Genomic DNA, 17,733 nt, shown 5'->3' with positions numbered 1-17,733 from the left:
CTGAAAAAATTGAGTTTTGCAACGAGTTGCATACAACATTTTTTTGTAATTACGAATAATACACATTCAGTATGATCTTTTCTCGGTACACAAACATGCATCAGGAGGAACCACGTGCGACCATCCATGCTCGGCAGTGCAGTTTTTTTTTTTTCGATCAGGTAGTGTTCGGATAGGGGAAGAGTCTACCCAACAAACATTATTGCTGTATAAAAGATGAATAAGCCGCTCCTAAGCTTAATTTTGAAAATTTCAGCTGAATAAGCTGTTATTCAGCTATCATTGTTACTTGGGTAGTAGCAGCAATTGTGTTTGCAGCTCAAAGCTAAAAAGAGTGGTTTTTATTAGAAAGTGCGTCGAGAGAGTCATGTGAAATTTAGTACATTTAGTCTTGCCTATGCCGTTCGTTTCCCCTCGGACACGATGCTTTAGGAAAGCGTTTGTTACCGTTACCTATCGGTGGTATCAATCAATCATTCATAATTTGAACATACCTAGTGGTACTTAGTATACCTATATGCGCGGTCGGTTACCCTGCAAAACGAGTCTCAGCCACTTTCACGACTCTACAAATAATAATAGAACATTCGTCTGTTCAGCTAACCCATAAGCAACTGGAGTATACGATCATACCTATATCCACTCAAAAATAAATGAATTCAAAAATATAATCGGCTTAAACCCACGGTGGAACTATCAATTAGCTAATTCATAAGCATTAATCCATATTGCACAATTTGTCATAAAAAAATATCAAATTTCAATCACGTTGAACAATAGCAACCACACGTTTATCGGCATCTGCGTCTGTGCAATGTTAAGTCATTGTTGATCGTAGACATCTGTCCGATGAGTAGGATTCTGTATTCGGCGCTGGCAAACGTCGTCCGTGCTGCCAGAACAGGTAGGCTATGGTAAAGTGTGGCCTATGAACGAGATCCCGTTGTCAAACAGTAGTGTGTGAGGTTCGGCAAAAGTCGGAAAAGTAGCTTCAGCAGCTGCTTTTTCGCCCGATTTGCACTTCGATTAGGAGTAAAAACCGTCCAAATTGGGACTCCAGCTGGTCAATTGACGCAATAGCAAGTAGCTGAATCTACGAAGGACACTCAAGTTTGTAAAAAGTGTGAGCTGGCAAAAGTGCCGTAAAGTGCTACTTTTCAGCACTCCTAAGAGTGCCGAAAAGTAGTACTTTTCGGCACACTTGCATCAGTAGTGAAAAGTAGGCCATTTCTGCACACTTTAGGCAATTGAAAAGTGAAACTTTTTACAACGTAATTACAAAAAAAAATATTTCATATTAATAAAATATAATTTTCATCCAAAACAGTGCTTGTTTTTTACACTTTTTTACAATAATTATATAAGTGTGTTTCAAAGCTTGTAATAAAAGTTTGAAAACAACATAATAAAGGTATCGTATGAAATTTGATACATAGTTTGTATTTAAAAACATAGAAATAATACGTTGTTATATAACTTTGACCGACTTGTTCATTTTACCCCATCGATTGTCCATTTTATCCCCACCGATTTTTTTCACGCTATTTCTATGCACGTTTTGGTGACGAAAATATTCAATGAAAACAATATTTTTAATGCAATCCCTTTACAAGATTTCTAGAGTATATCATTATCTTGCATGTTACTCGGAGAAGCAGGTGGATTTTGCCGTATTTCCACTGGAAACGACCAAAATGCTTAGGTTGTCCACTTTACCCCCACCACCCTTACACAAATTTCTAAAGCAATATTTCTAGCGTTTTTTGGAAATTTTTCGAATTTTTTATTTGTAATCTAGATTTTATAAAAAAAAAATCGATGAATGAATGTATGGAACCCTGGCATCGTTTTTTTTTTAAGAAACCCCGGTGAAATTTCTGAAATAGACCTTGGAGGAATTTCTTAAGCATGGAAGATTTTCTTGAAGAATTCTTGGCGAAATTTTTGAGTTTCCTCTAGAGAAATTTCTGGGAATTTCTTCAGATTCATGAAAAAATTTGAAGCATTTCGTGGAAAATTTTCTGAAGAGGAAGAAGAATATAAGAAGAATGCCTGGAAATCCATGCATTATATTACATATGTAGTGAGATCTGGAATCGAATTATCCGTCACTGTATAGGCGATTTAAAGCATCAACCGATCTGCCGATGGGATTGTAAAAAAAGCTAACAAGAATATTGATGAAAATCCTCCAAGACATAACTTAATCGATTGTGCACCGCAAGTGAGGAAATGGACGATTAAATTTCTAGACAATAATATGAATTAGAAGTTGAGATTTGCATCCTACTAACAAAAGAGCAACGGCAGACGATTCAACCACCGTACCGTCCGGTCTTAAAAACATCTGTTAGATTTCATGCACATTCGTCTTTGGAAATCCTCCAAGGTTTCCTAATTCTACAAGAATTCTTTTAAATTCGCTAAGAAAATATGACTGGATTTGTTTCTGGATTCCTTCAGAAATCCATTCAAAAATCCCCACGAGTTCCTATGGGATTCTACTAGAAAGTTTTTCATTAGATTATTCTTGAATTGCCTTTCCTTAAAATGAAGCATACCGGGAAATGATTTCCAAGAAATTCACATAATCCCAAGTACCTCGCGTAGTCACGTCACATCTTATTACAAACAAACTCAATTTGATGAAATTTTCCAAGAACTTTCTTAGTTATGCTTAGGTAAATATGTTTTTGTTGACTGGATCTCAAGTCCAGAATGCTGAATCATTTCACGATTATTGAATTATTTAAGCTTGTAACGATGGGAACACATACAAAACTGTATCGGTAATCAGTTTGTTTACGCGATTGAATCCCTCCCAATGCTTCCAACTGATTGCCAACAACCCCTCATGAACTACATGCATACACATACCAAATGTGTACAAACAATATTGAAGGTCAATCGTTACTCTAGATCAGCAACAAGCACGTACTATCACTGCGCACAGTTGCAGACAGACGACGCCCCCTTGTAAATCAACTGAACCATATTTTGCCACTTCTTCCATAGAATCTCCCTCCGGCTATATGGAACACTTCATCCACTTAATCAATCATCGGAAACAGGCTACTGCCAACTGGAATCACGTGTTTGATGGTGGTATCCAGTAGTGGCACCTCGATTCATTCTAGGCAAACGGTCGGTCAATTTCAATTGGCCGAATGAAGCTGCGCTGCTGACTGACACCGACAATGATGCTGCGGTCGGTGACGCCGTTCTTATTGTTTAATCAATCATATGCACAGATAGGAATGCCACGCGGCGCTTCAATTGTGGCGGCTGGACTGGCTGCCTCGTTCTTGACTCTGGTCGTGGTCGCACTGTGTGTCAATTATGGCGCGTAGTTCACAGAAAGAAAATATACCTAACAACGAATGCTGAGGATGATGAATTTAATGTACCGTCAAATGGGGTAACTTGCAACACTTTTCGACTTTGAAGCAATATCATTGAAAATCTAAACATTTCAAACATTACTGTAACGCATCGTGTACACTAATTACCACGAGTAGAATACTATGCAGAACATCATTTACCAAAAAACGTTGCCACCTAAACAGGAAGCGTGAAATACATGCTTGTTGCAAGTTATCCCATACGTGGGGTAACTTGCAACATATGTCATGAAACTAAGTTATCTACCATTTAACTGCACTAACGTTCTAGTTCTTGATCATATCATAAGTTTTGATGTAATGCATGAAAAATGCTTTGAAAAGATGCACAATAACAAATTTAAATATGATTTTTCGTTAAAGGGTTTGTAGTTATCATAAGCGAGAGTATATCGTTTCACAGCAGGTCTTACGTCCCTCAAATATACAATATTTATTGATCTCATGACTCAGTACAAGTTACAAAATGTCAACAACGCTCAATTTAATTTGTTGGAAAGGTAAAGTGAGTCATCTTTAAGTAATTTTCGGTATGAAGTGGTGTTTGGCTTCTTCAGCTAAAATAACATGATTTAAACACCCATTCAACTATTTACAAAGTTTGATACCGTCAATTTTGGCCTTCTATTGGAATAATTTATACCACCTAGGTTCAGAATAGATGTTGGTGATTGTTTTAGAACGTTCATAAACTGAATATTCTTTCATCAAGATGAAACATGACTGAAGTTTCAAAATATGGAAGTCTTCAACAATGTTTGAAAATCACTTGCAAAAATGGTAAATTTGAGTTGAAATTTGAAAATGAACACGTCACGTAATTAATAAATGATTAATTTCGATTATTTCTATCCAAAATATCGTGAAATGAAAATAAATTATAGAAAGTTTTATTAATTTCAACTGTTGCAAGTTACCCCATTGTGGTTGTCGAATATGAAAATGATTTTTTACATTACTTAGTTGATAAATGTATCATACTTTAATCGTTGAACTAAGCTTACTATGAGGCACCCTAACTGCAAGCAAGGTCATCAGACTTATCACACTTACCACAGGAGAGAGGCAAAGCACGATTTTCATACTTGTTTTTATGGCATAAAATGAGCGAACCGTTTTAACAGTGTAACTGAACAATAAACAAAGAAACAAAACTGATTTTTTGACTAAAATGATCTTTGGTACACATAATATTGATAACCGAAATGGTGAAGCATACTAGCTTTCATTATTATGGGAAATAGTTCACATTTAACGTATGTCATCGTGTTGCAAGTTACACCGCTGTTGCAAGTAACCCCGTTTGACGGTATCAATGTTATGTTATGTGATTTTTACCACTTTGTGCATTTCCCAACCTTGTGCAACTAGTAAGATAAGGTAAGTTCAGTTATATTTTAATGTTGAGGTGCGTACAAATAAAAGGATAAGTTTAAAATTAAAAAAAATATGTAGACATATTTCTCGTTTACGTCATACATAGTACAATATTCCATGTTTAAAATTAACTTTAGAACATGAAAAAATAGTACTAATTACCAAAGTTACAACGATTTCTGTAAATCGTGTTTTCATTAAAGAGGTTTACCGTGACTATGTTTACAGTCTAACGGCTCGACTGTAAGCGCAAACCCAAAACAAAACCGTTACTAGAGGACCTTTTATTGTCTTTGATAAAAAAGTTGTTATTTTGTAAACGAGAACAATTTTTTTTAATATATTTTTTTTTCATCAAAAAAAAATGTTTAAGATCGTAACACTGAAATTATTATTGTTTTTAATCTCCGTAACTCGGGCGGTTGGCCTACACCGTCAATGGTGAGTACAAAATGCGAGATTTTCTCAACGTGTTGTACAAAATACAACGCGATCATTCGAGGGTTAATATTGATCGTTCAATGACACAACACATGAATAACAAACACTAAAATAATTGAAATCGGTTGAGAACTGTTTCCGAAAAAATACGGTTCCGAGAAAACCGCGTTTTAAATTTCAAGTTTACACTACGCGCCCATAAGGAAGTGATGCTCAAAACGCTATATCTTTGCTTCTACTGCTTGGATCTCTATGAAAATTTGACACAGAATTCTCAAGAACCCATACTACGGTGTGCCAAAAACCGTTATTAACAAATAAAAATGTCCACCCAAATGGGACCCGGCATTCATAAGATATACTATTCTAGTATCTCCTCTGAAAATTTGAAAATGTTTCATCGAGGGAATGTTATTTTGAGCCATGTCTATAGAACTTTCTTATATGGGTTAATATGCGCGCACGGTGTGCATGAAACAGCTATTAACAAATAAAAATGTACACCAAACTAACACCCGGCATTCGAAAGATATACTATTATAGACTCACCTTCGCTATCCATAACTAAGATATCCATTAGACTAATATTGATCAACCAACAGTTGTGTAGATTCTTTTGATATACTTGGGTTTGAGACCCCAAGCTGTACTAAAGTTTCGTCGAAGCCATTACGGATTCGCCTTTCAGTAAAAAGAACAACAAATGTTTTACTCGAATTAATCGAAAGGCCATACTGGCGACACCAACCCTCATCTATTTGAAGAGCGCTTTGCATCTGGTTGAATAGGGTGCCAATGCACATACCAACTAACAATGTTAGGTAGTCGTCGACCTCAATAGCGTATCCCACAAAACGGCGATAAGACTCCCCCTTGGGGGCATCTACAAACACTCAATTTCCTAATCGCCGAATGATGCAATGTCAAGAAGAGATGTCTGTTTTTGAGCATTTGGTAAATCCAATCGGAAATCATTGGAGATATACCATGATCCCGTGCGGCTTCCAATATGGCATCGAAAGGCACGTTGTCAAAAACACCCTCTATATCTAAGAAAACACCCAAGCAGGATTGCTTTTGAGCGAATGCTTTCTACTGGAGATGAGTGAGCTTTCCAGATTGTTAAGCATGTTGGTTCACATGAAGAGGCACATTGGCCAGATGAACATCACGGATGTGATGATCGACAATGCGTTCTAGGCATTTTAGAAGAAAAGAGGTCCAACTGATAGGTCTGAAGCTCTTTGCTTCTTCATACAACGCACGACCCACTTTCGGAATAAGCTTTACAGTAATATCCCGCCAGGATTTGGGAATATACCCTGTAGCAAAACTGCAAACAAGTAGGTGTTTCAAAACATATTTGAAATGATCAAATCCTTTCTGAAGCAAAATAGGATAAATCCCATCTGCCCCAGGAGATTTGAAAGGAGCAAAGCTATTAAGTGCCCATTCAATCGATTCTAAAGTTATGATACGCCGAGCCGAAGCTAAAGAATCATAACTATAACTACAAGAAAAAACATCAGGTTCATCCGAAGATGTAATATCCACACATCCGGGGAAGTGTGTACTGAATAAACATTCCAAAACTTCCTCATCAGAGGAAGTGAAATCATCATTTGGCAAACGAAGTTCGTTCACTTGAAAATCCTTAGATTTTGCAAGGATTTTGTTCAATCGACTGGCTTCACTCAGACTGGGAACATTTGTACAAAGATTTTTCCAGCCGGTTCGTTCAGCAGACCGAAGAGCTTTCTGGTAGGCCTTGCGAGCCGAGCTGAAAGCCTCCGATCCAGCCGAACGTCGTCTGTTCCAACTCTTTCTACATTGTTTCCTGGGGTTCCTCTTGTGGTCTTCACAGACGGCAGAGGGCAAGCTTCTTCAAAAGATTCCATGATGAAGGTCGTTGTAGTATCAACGGCATCATCTAGATCACTTGGAGTGTTAATTGATGGCGAGTATCCATGGAATTTGGCTGCAACCAAATCGGTAAAGAGATCCCAGTTGGTTGATCGGGGGTTCCTGAAACGCAAAGTTTGCGAAATAAAATTCACATGTTCAAACAAGATGTAGCGATGGTCAGATATAGATTCTTCATCTGACACATGCCAATTGGTCAGCTCGTGACTAATTCTGCTAGAGCAAAGCGTTATGTCTAACACTTCCTCTCTACCAGATACCATGAAGGTTGGGCGGTTGCCTATGTTAAGTAATCCAAGATCTGTACTACTTAAGTATTTCATCAAACTGGAGTCTCTCAAATTGATGTCTGAGCTGCCCCAGATTATATGGTGAGCATTAGCATCACTGCCAACAATTAGCGGAAGCCCTTTTGAAGTGCAGTAAGCATCCATAGGGGATGGTTCATCATGCGGTAAACAAACCGAACAATAAACGTATTTCCTGTTTAGATTTACAACAGATACATCGATTGTGATAGCACATACATCTCCGGTGGTTAGTTCAGAGATGAGTGTAGCAACTATTGCGTTGTTGACAAGCACACAGGCTCGAGGCATGACACGCGAGTTTGCCATTTCATGTTTACTGAAAGTAGCAAACACCGGGTTCACAAGGTTTCCTAGATAAACTTTCCCCTTACGGTTCTTGGACTAAGGCCACTTGGGCTGTACCATTTTGCATAAGTCTGCAAAGATTGATTGTTGCTGTTCTTTTATGCTGAAGATTGATTGAGCTATTCTAACCGTAGCCACTACCCAAACTAGGCAAGATTAAGCTCTTCGCAACAACAGCACAACAAAGAACAGCAGCAACAAAACCAGATCGATATCGATTGGAAAACGCCAAAGGATACACAGAATACACTGTGTAAATCGCATGATGCGAAACCATATAGGTGAAAATTTAAACTAATTAACAACATCTTCATAATCCCGCCCTTATTCAGCCTCAAGTGAGACTAAAGGAGTGCAGCCGATTGTTTCGGAGAAACACAAGGTCCACTGCACCATTGCTCCGGTTAGCGCAGTAAGGGCAACATACTGTGGAGGGCGCCCTGGTACTCCACAGGCTCCGTTTGCGGTTAGGTTTTTATTAGACCCCCTAGCCATTCATTCCTAAGCACGGTAAGCATGAAGCCGCAGCACACCATGAATTAGGGGTCACCTGTTGGTGGACTCTTACCACCGGAACAGGAGGAAGAATAACACTACGGATTCTTAGCCAATTGAGACAATCGCTACCGACACTACACAACAGCTATCTAGGCTGGTCGAGAAAAGAAGTTAATATTGAAGATCAACTTCATACGGGCCCGAACAGCCGACCGTGGTTTAATATCAGCCGACCATGGTTTTCATGGGGAAATTTATAAAACATATTTGAATAAGCCTATATGAGTAAACCTCTTTTTCGTAATACAGCGAGGGGTGACTTGACGATTCCATTGCCCAAACTCAAGTAAGTTCTTGGGGATCCTAAGCAGTCGTTGAAGTCATTGCTTGACCGTACTTAAGTGCATCAGGCTGAGTAAGGGTAAAATAATATCATAGTGCTTCAAGTGGTCACTAGCTATGCTTCTAGGTCCAATAAGCTATACTCAAGGGGTTTTTGGATACTCTTAGATTCCCTATCCAATTAACTAGCCTAAAACGCTCAACTGTCCTTTCCACCACATTCTCTTCAAAAATCTCCTTTATTACTCCCACTGTTAGAGGGCCTAATTTCCGTCTAGTTTATCTCACCAAAAGTCTTTTATCTGATCTATGTGAAATTATGCTCCATTTAGGTAATGTTACCATAATGAAGATACCTAAATTCAACCCATATGCAAATTCTAGTGTACCTGCTCCGCATGCTAGTTCTTCGCACATTCTCACTCAGTCAAAAATGCAACATTTTTGTAGACAAATTCAACCCCGCATGTTCTCTTCAACATACGGCGAATACCAGGATGGTTTTCATGAGGGCCGAGCAATAACGATTGAGATGTTTAACCTACGGATTATCCACGTCAAAATCCAGCGATGATTCAAAATGCAACGAATGATTCAGTAAGAATACATTAGCTTTGGCAGATAATGCCACAATTTCTGAACATGGATTTCTGGTGAAACTAATTAGGCTGATGTCCACAACACTGGATGGTTCAAAATCTAGCACTGATGAGTTGAAGCATAGAACAAGATATCCACTTCGTCTTGGTATGAAGTAACAACTTGAACATAGCCTCTCTCTCTCTTCTCTCTCTTCTTGGCGTAACGTCCTCACTGGGACAAAGCCTGCTTCTCAGCTTAGTGTTCTATGAGCACTTCCACAGTTATTACCTGAGAGCTTCCTTTGCCAATGACCATTTTGCATGTGTATATCGTGTGGCAGGCACGAAGATACTCTATGCCCAAGGAAGTCAAGGAAATTTCCTTTACGAAAAGATCCTGGACCGACCGGGAATCGAACCCGTCACCCTCAGCATGGTCATGCTGAATACCCGTGCGTTTACCGCCTCGGCTATATGGGCCCCGCTATATGAACATAGCCTAATAGTTTTGAATATGCACAAAAAACAATCGTGTAATGACCAAAGCACGAGAAAGTCAAAACTTATCTGGTTTAATGAATTTGGAACCCCTGACAACTTTTCCATAATTTACTAGAAACTGGTACCGGTAAAAAAGGGGCGTCAATCAGACAAGGTTAGGTCACGAAACTAGTAAGTTTTCAAGCAATAGTACAGTCAGGTTTTTTTTTACGCGGGGTATACGTACCGCGTAAAAAAAAAACTCAGTTCAAATTTCAAAAAACAGCGTAAAAAAAGTCTCACCATTTCTCGACGAATCATGCAAAAATAAGACGATGAATTTTTTTTTTGTATGGAGTTTTTTTTTACGCGGCCGCGTAAATCAAAACCGCGTAAAAAAAGACCTGACTGTACTGAGAATTAGATTGCTGCGTCGTCGAGAAGTGGAAGCCACTCGGAAGAAAAATATTGATAACGTCTAATCCAAAAAAAAGTCATGAACTCGTTTGTAACCTCCCTTTTTTTGTGACGCTTGTTGATGAGCTGTTTTACGCTGCATGTCACGAGATTTGTTCCAATCCCTACTATCTGTTTGTCTACTTCATATAAATATTTGCTTGCAACTTGCCTTCGGTACGCCCGTTCTCACGGCTAAATATTCCTGATATGCGAAATTCTCGTACCTTCTTGCTTCGTTGATTCGAGTCGATTTAAATTAATTCATCACTCAAACAGTTGTTTTTCGAAATTCACACGCCGAGTTGTGGACTGAGTATAAGCCGGCCAAGACAGGCGGAGGCAATAACGATCCCGACTAGGAAATTGTAACAAAACTGTAATATGATTATAATCAGTCCTTATATTTTAAGATATTGTGATATAATTCTGTTAAAATCATCATTACACAGTTTGTCACCTTGTTCCTTTTAAACAAAAATTTTGTATCGCGAATCATACGAAATTTGTATGATATAATTTTCTAGTCGGGATTGTATATATTTTGCTCGCTATTATCAGCACAGAACAACACACTTCACAGCTCTTCGAGCACGATTTCACACAGGATTTGCTTCACTGCCGCGAAATTCCAACGCTCACTACGATTCTGAATTTCATTCGCTCAATCTAGAAGCCTACTTTGCGATGTCTTCCGTAATCTTTTATTCAACACTGCCAAGGCTACTAGATTGATTGCACCGTTTTCTTGTCTCCCGTTTATCACTTCCCAAATCTTGAATCCCCAATCTTCGCACTGCGTTCTATCCCGCATGCACACACACACATACATCCGCTGAATTGCATCCGACCGCAGCCTGGCGGGTCAAGTTCAGATGCACTAAATTGCTCTCACCCAGTCTAGAACGTCCCTCCCTCTATCACTAAAACCGCAGTAAACCACACCCACTTCTCTAGTGGGTAATCTCTCAGGTGATAAGCTTCGAGTTCGCGCGCGCGTCCGAACGATACGACGGTCAAAAATAAACTGAACTCGCACTTGTTCTGGCGCTGGGTCTAGATAGTGCCTGCATAAGCATCGTCTCGTCATCACCATCATCAGCATCGTCATCTCGGGGAATCGCAATTGAGCCCATATTGCGAAAATCTCCTTCGGGCAAATTGAGAGGCGAGATTCGCCAGTGGGCTAGGATGCTGTGTCGAACGCTGCTGTAGACCGGGTCGGCTGCTGTTGTGGGTGGAAGTGCATTGAGAGGTTCCTCTCTGTGTTCGCTCTTAACTGAGTGAGGTAGGATTGTAGGTGGAGAAGCACGGATTCGTAGTAGACCGGCATCAGCGGGTGTGGTGTGGTGAGCTCTCTCTGTTATGATTTTCATCCAGCATGCTTGCATATGGGCTCTCACTGTTTTGACCACATTTTTCAATGAAAATAGATTGTTATGGTCTCGGTTGCGGCGTGGCGGGCGGTAATGACGACGATGACGAAAATGATGACTACACAGTGCGTAGCGACAATGTGGGGACGCGTGGTACCTGGTGTTTATATATCAGACATGGAGACGCGTGGTCGATCATTAACAACTGAGTGTGTTAGAGATGGGAAAACTGATTCAATTTTGAGAGTGAATCGCTACCGATTCACTCTCAAAAAAGAGTCGACTCTTTTGATCGATTCAGTAACTCATTTCCGGGATTTGAAGAAAATGTCGATTTTCGATGTGAGCCAACTTCTTTTCATACAAAATTCACTTACATGGCTATATTGACGATTTGCACAAACGTCTGAGCATAACGTAGTAAAATACAGGATTCGCAGGTTTTCGATATTCTCTCCGAAGAATCGAATCGCTGGTGCGAGCCGGCCATATAAGTATGGAAACAAAACTAATTGTCAAAGATTGCAATGTTCTGCGTCGAATCACCATGAAGTGCGTAGTCATACTAACTCTTTTTGCAATCGTAATGAATATCAGCGAATCGTGACTCTTTTGAAGAGAGTTATGGCTCACTCTCTCGATTTCGTGAATCGATTCTTTGAGTCGATTCGCGAGTGAGTTACCCATCTCTAGAGTGTGTACATATGCACTCATATGCTTGACGAAGTCATTTCATGTCAAGTGTAGGTATCCGCGTGTAATACACCTTCACGGATTTGGACCAAATTTAAGTGGAAAGTTCAACCTTAATATAGTATTGCGATAAAATGTTTCGAAGTTCTAGAAAACAACTCATGTGTTTTTCGAATGTTTTAGCTTTAGACGACACGCTACATCATTGCAAACGTCCGCCATTTCATTTAGTCTTCTTCTTATTTTTCATCTTCTTCTTCTTGTTCTTACTGAGACTAAGCCTGTTTAGTAGTGCGGCCTGTGGAATAGATAACCTCGGATTTCTAGCTGAACTTGAAATCAGGTTAGTCACTACATCTTCGGGTCTTCTCGTGTTGGCAACGTCCCTGATTAGTGAGTAGGATTCGTGAGTTCGTGTCTCACCGAGAGGACGAGTAACTTTTTCGCAAATTCCACTCCAATTTGTCACTCACGCCAGTATTTGTAAAGTCTAGCTATTAGAATTCCTGGATGTTTCCTTATAGATTCTGGATAAATTAAAGGAAAAATCCCTGAGGAATTACCTGAAGCAATTTCTGGAGGAACCTCAGAAGGAATGCCTAGAGAAACTTCTGGAGACATCCCTAGAGGAATTCTTGAAAAACTTCCGTGGTACTATCAGTGGAAGAATTCCTGGAGTAATTCCTAGAGCGATCCCTAGAGGATTGCATAGAGGAATTCCTGAAGGAATACCTGGAGGAACCCCTGAAGAAATTCCTGTAGACATGACAGTAGGAATTCCTGGGGGAATCTCTAGAGGAATTTCTGGAGAAATCTCTTCATAAATTCCATGAGGAATCCTTAGAGGATATCCCTGGAAGAATCTCTGGAGGTATCCCTGGAGAATTCTTAGAGAAATCCCTGAAAGAATTCCCGGTGGAATTCCTGAAATTATTTCTGAAGAAATCCCTGGAAGACATCCTGGAAAAATTCCTGGGGAATCACTGTAGAACTTTCCGAAGCAGTTCCTGGGCCAATTTCTGGAGGAATTCTTGAAGAAATAGCTGGGGTAATTCCTGGAGGAATCTCCAGATAAATTCTGGGAGGAATCCCTGGAGAAATTTTTGAAGAAATTCCTAGACAAATTCCTCGAGGTATTCCCAGAGGACTTTCTGGAGGTATTCCAGAAGGAATTCTTGGAGGAATTTCTGGAGAAATTTCTGGAGGTATCATTGAAGGAATTCCTGGAGGAATCTCTGAAAGACTCCTAAGAAGAATCCTGCTAAAAAAAACTGGTGGAATTTCTGGAGGAATCCCTGGAGGAATCCCTAAACAAATCACTGGCAGAATCCCTGGAAGAAACCCTGAAATTATTTCTGAAGGAATCCCTGGATGATATCCTGGAAGATTTCATGAAGAAATTCCTGGATCACTGTAAGACTTTCCGAAGGAATTCCTGGATCAATTCTTGAAGAAATTCCTGAAAAAGTACATGGGGCAATTCCTGGAGAAGTCCCAGCAGAAATTCCTGGATGAAATCCTGGAGGAATGCCAGGCAGAACACCTGGTGGAACTTCAGGAAGACCTCCTGGTGAAACTCTTGGAAAAATACCTAGAATAATTCCTACATGAATTCGGAGAGGAATTCCCAGGGGGAATTTCTGAAGGAATCCCTGACAGATTTCCTGAAAAAATTACCGTAGTAATTTCTGAAGGCATTGCTGGAGGTATTCCTGGATCAATTTCGGAGGAATTTCCAAAGAAATACCTGGGGTGGAATTCTTGAAGGTATTCCTGGAGGAGTCTCTGAATAAAATCTTGGAGAAATGCATGGAGGAGTTCCCTGAGGGAATCCCTATAGAAATCCCTGGAAGAATGCCTGAAGGTAATCCCAAAGCAATTTCTAGAGGATTGCCTAGAGGAATTCCTGAAGGAATGCCTGGAGGAACCCCTGAAGAAATTCCTGTGGACATGCAAGTAGGAATTCCTGGAGGAATTTCTGGAGAAATCTCTGAATAAATTCCATTAGGAGTCCTTAGAGGAAATCCCTGGAAGAATTCCTGGAGGAATCTCTGGAGGAATTCCTGGAGAAGAAATTCTTAGAGAAATCCCTGAAAGAATTGCCGGAAGAACCTCTGGAAAATTCCCGGTGGAATTCCTGAAGAAATTCCTGAAATTATTTCTGAAGGAATCCCTGGAAGACATCCTGGAGAAATTCCTGGGGAATCACTGTAGAACTTTCCGAAGGAGTTCCTGGGCCAATTTCTGGAGGAATTCTTGAAGAAATAGTTGGGGTAATTCTTGGAGGAATCTACAGATAAATTCTGGGAGGAATCCCTGGAGAAATTTTTGAAGAAATTCCTAGAAAAATTCCTCGAGGAATTCCCAGAGGACTTTCTGGAGGATTTTCAGAAGGAATTCTTGGAGGAATTTCTGGAGAAATTTCTGGAGGTATTATTGAAGGAATTCCTGGAGGAATCTCTGAAAGACTCCTAAGAAGAATCCCTGAAGAAATTCCTGGTAAAAAAAAAACTGGTGGAATTTCTGGAGGAATCCCTGGAGGAATCCCTGAAGAAATCTCTGGCGGAATCCCTGGAAGAAACTCTGAAATTATTTCTGAAGGAACTCCTGGATGATATCCTGGAGGAATTCCTGAAAAAATTCCTGGAGGGATCACTGTAGGACATTCCGAAGAAATGGATCAATTCTTGGAGAAATTCCTGAAGAATATGAAATACATGGGGATGCTGGTTGAAATCCAGGAGGAATGCCAGGCAGAACACCTGGTGGAACTTTAGGAAGAACTCCTGGAGAAACTCCTGAAGGAATGTCTGGAGATATACCTGGAATAATTCCTGGATAAATTCGGAGAGGAATTCCTAGGGGGGAATTTTTTAAGGAATCATAGGAAGATTTCCTGAAGAAATTGCCGTACTAATTTCTGAAGGCATAGCTGGAGGTATTCCTGGATCAATTTCGGAGGAATAACCGAAGAAAATTTGGGGTGGAATTCTTGAAGGTTTTCCTAGAGGAGTTCCAGAATGAAATCTTGGAGAAATGCATGGAGGGAGTCCCTGGAGGAATTCCTATAGAAATATATATATTCTTGCCAGAATTCTACTAGACATTGCTCCAATAATTTCATCTGGAATCTGGAATCGTTCGAAGTATTTCTGCAGGAATTCGCTAAGAAAACTCTCCTCTGTAGAGATTTTCTTAGGAATTTCTTAAGGAACTCCTCTAAGAGTTTCTCTACGCACTCTTTTTGGGATTCCTTCAGGATTTCAGCGATTTCTTCCAAATTTCCGCCAGAAACTTTTTCTGGAATTCCCTCAGAAATTGTTCCTTGGATTTCTCCCAGGGATTCCTCAAAGAATACCTCCAGGAATGTGATGATGATGATATTGTTCTACCATCTATTGTAACAAGGCAGCTGCCTATAGCACTGGAATAATCTGAAAAGCGATTTGATTAAGATTGTGCTGTTATTAGTGGTCAGTCATTCTCCTGTATGAAGGGCCAAAAAGGGTTGTGCGGATCCGCAAGCAGAGACACTTACGCGAAACCCGCGTCAGGGGAAAAGAATCTCCTTCCAGAAGAAAGTTCTCACGAACAACTGCAAAATCAAGCCCTCGATTGACAGAATACTCCCAATAGATGGGTTCGAAGAGCCCGCCCTCAATCCACGAAATGTTAACAACAAGGAGGAGGCAGTTCCAAGCTCCTGTCCAAATCGTTTCAGTCGGGTGCCTTGATGGTCCCTCCCTTTCCCAATATATGATGAGATATGTATGAGTAATGTATGTCAGTGTGTGTTGTTTATGTTTTGTTACACATTTGTTTAAAAAACAATCATAATCATGATTAACAAGCATTTATAAAATATGCAAAACATTTACCTGATTACTCCTGAAATAAAATGTGGATTAGCAACAAAACATTAAAAAAGCACATCAAATCTCGATCCTGGAATGTCTGCTCACCACTGATCGGCCACTTTAGGCATGAAAACATTAACAAGATCGAAATTTGATGGGGTGGTAGATCTTACGCCGCAACGCACCATTCTAAGGTGATCTACCCACGTTACGGGGACTCAAAGAATACCTCCAGGAAAGTCTCTTAAAATTTCTTCAGTAATTGTTCCAGGATTCCTCCAGGTGTTCTACTAGAGATACCTCAAGGAATTCTTTTAGGGATTCCTCTAGGGATTCTCCAGTGATTCTTGAGGAAAATTTTTCAGAAATTCCTCCGGGATTCCTCATGAAATTTATGCAGGGATTCCATCAGGAGTTCTTCTGGAGATTTATCATGGATTCTTCTAGGAATTCCAGAGATTCTCAGATATTCCTCTAGAGATATCTCAAGCAATTTCTCTTGAAATTTCACCAGGGATTCTACCTGAAAGTTCTTCAACAAAATCCTCCAGAAATTCCACCAGGGGTTTCTCTACGGATTCCTCCAGGGATTACTCCAAGAGACACTCTGGAGATTTATCAAGGAATTGCTCTAGAGATTTCTTCAGGAATTCTTACAGTCATGTCTCCAGGAATTTCTCCAGGAGTTCCTCCAGGGACTTCTCCAGCTATTCATCCGGGCATTCCTCCAGGAATTCATTCAAGAACTTCTCCAGGAATACCTTTATGAATACCATCAGCCATTCCTGCAGAAATTCCTCCAGGAATTGATCCTGGATTTCTTTCAAAAATTTCTTAAGACATTTCTTCAGAAGTACCACAAGAAATCCTCTAGGGATTTCTCTTGGAATTCCGCCAGGAATTTGCCCAGAAATTCCTCCAGGGATTTTTCTAAGAATTCCTCAGGGTTTTATTCATAGAATTTCTCCAGCAATGTCTCTAAAGATTCTTCCCGGGATTTCTCGAAAGGTAAATTCACAAATTTCTCCAGGGATTCCTCCCAAATTTTCTCTGGGAAATCCTCCAGGTATTCATCAGAATGTCTCCCAGGGTTTGCTGCAGGAATTCATCCAGGAATTTCTGCAGTAAGTCCTCCAGGAATTTCTCCAAGAATTCTTCCAGGGTTTCTTTCTCAGATTTATCCAGGGATTTCTTAAGAAATTTAACAAAGGAATACTCCAGGCATTCATCCAGGAATTTCTCCAGGGATGCCTCCAGGAAATCCTCCAATAATTCCCTCACAAATTCCTTCAGGGATTTCTCCAAGAATTCCTCTAGCGATTCTCCAAGAATTCCTCTCGATACCGATGTTTTCAACCCGACCAGTAAGGTGCAGAAGTCGGCCCGGCGATTCCGGTTGGTGGTAGACTTCCGGTTCACCGGCGCCCCGACGACCTATAACCGGTACTACGCAACGAACGACTCGGTCAAGTCCCCGGCGGTGGATCAAGCCTACTCCGATCGCGACCCAATACTCTTTGATCTTCGCGCCATCTCCGCTGGAGAGCTGACATGATCCGCGTGACCGCTCTGTTCACCGCATTCCATACGGTTTCGTCCTGACACATTCTATCTACTACGTTGTTGGGACTCAGATTTCCAGCAGCGCTCGC

General features: G+C 40.3%; 1 protein-coding gene across 3 annotated transcripts in view; it reads right to left on the bottom strand.

The window, feature by feature from the left end:
• LOC109410630 (spondin-1) overlaps positions 1-11,245 on the bottom strand; it is a 167,270-nt gene extending 156,025 nt beyond the window's left edge. The window contains exon 1 of one of the 3 annotated variants that reach the window (XM_029875753.2): positions 11,105-11,245. The gene's annotated coding sequence lies outside the window, so the exon portion shown is untranslated. Of the gene's footprint in view, positions 1-11,050 lie in introns of all 3 variants that reach the window. The other 2 variants (XM_062856360.1, XM_062856359.1) reach the window with 2 other exon arrangements.
• Positions 11,246-17,733: the final 6,488 nt, after the last annotated feature.

This window comes from Aedes albopictus, chromosome 3 (genome assembly GCF_035046485.1).
Source record: "Aedes albopictus strain Foshan chromosome 3, AalbF5, whole genome shotgun sequence".
In the NCBI taxonomy this organism is placed as follows: Eukaryota; Metazoa; Arthropoda; class Insecta; order Diptera; family Culicidae; genus Aedes; species Aedes albopictus.
The sequence above is the reverse complement of the archived record's forward strand: the minus strand, read 5'-3'. Positions and strand labels throughout refer to the sequence as shown.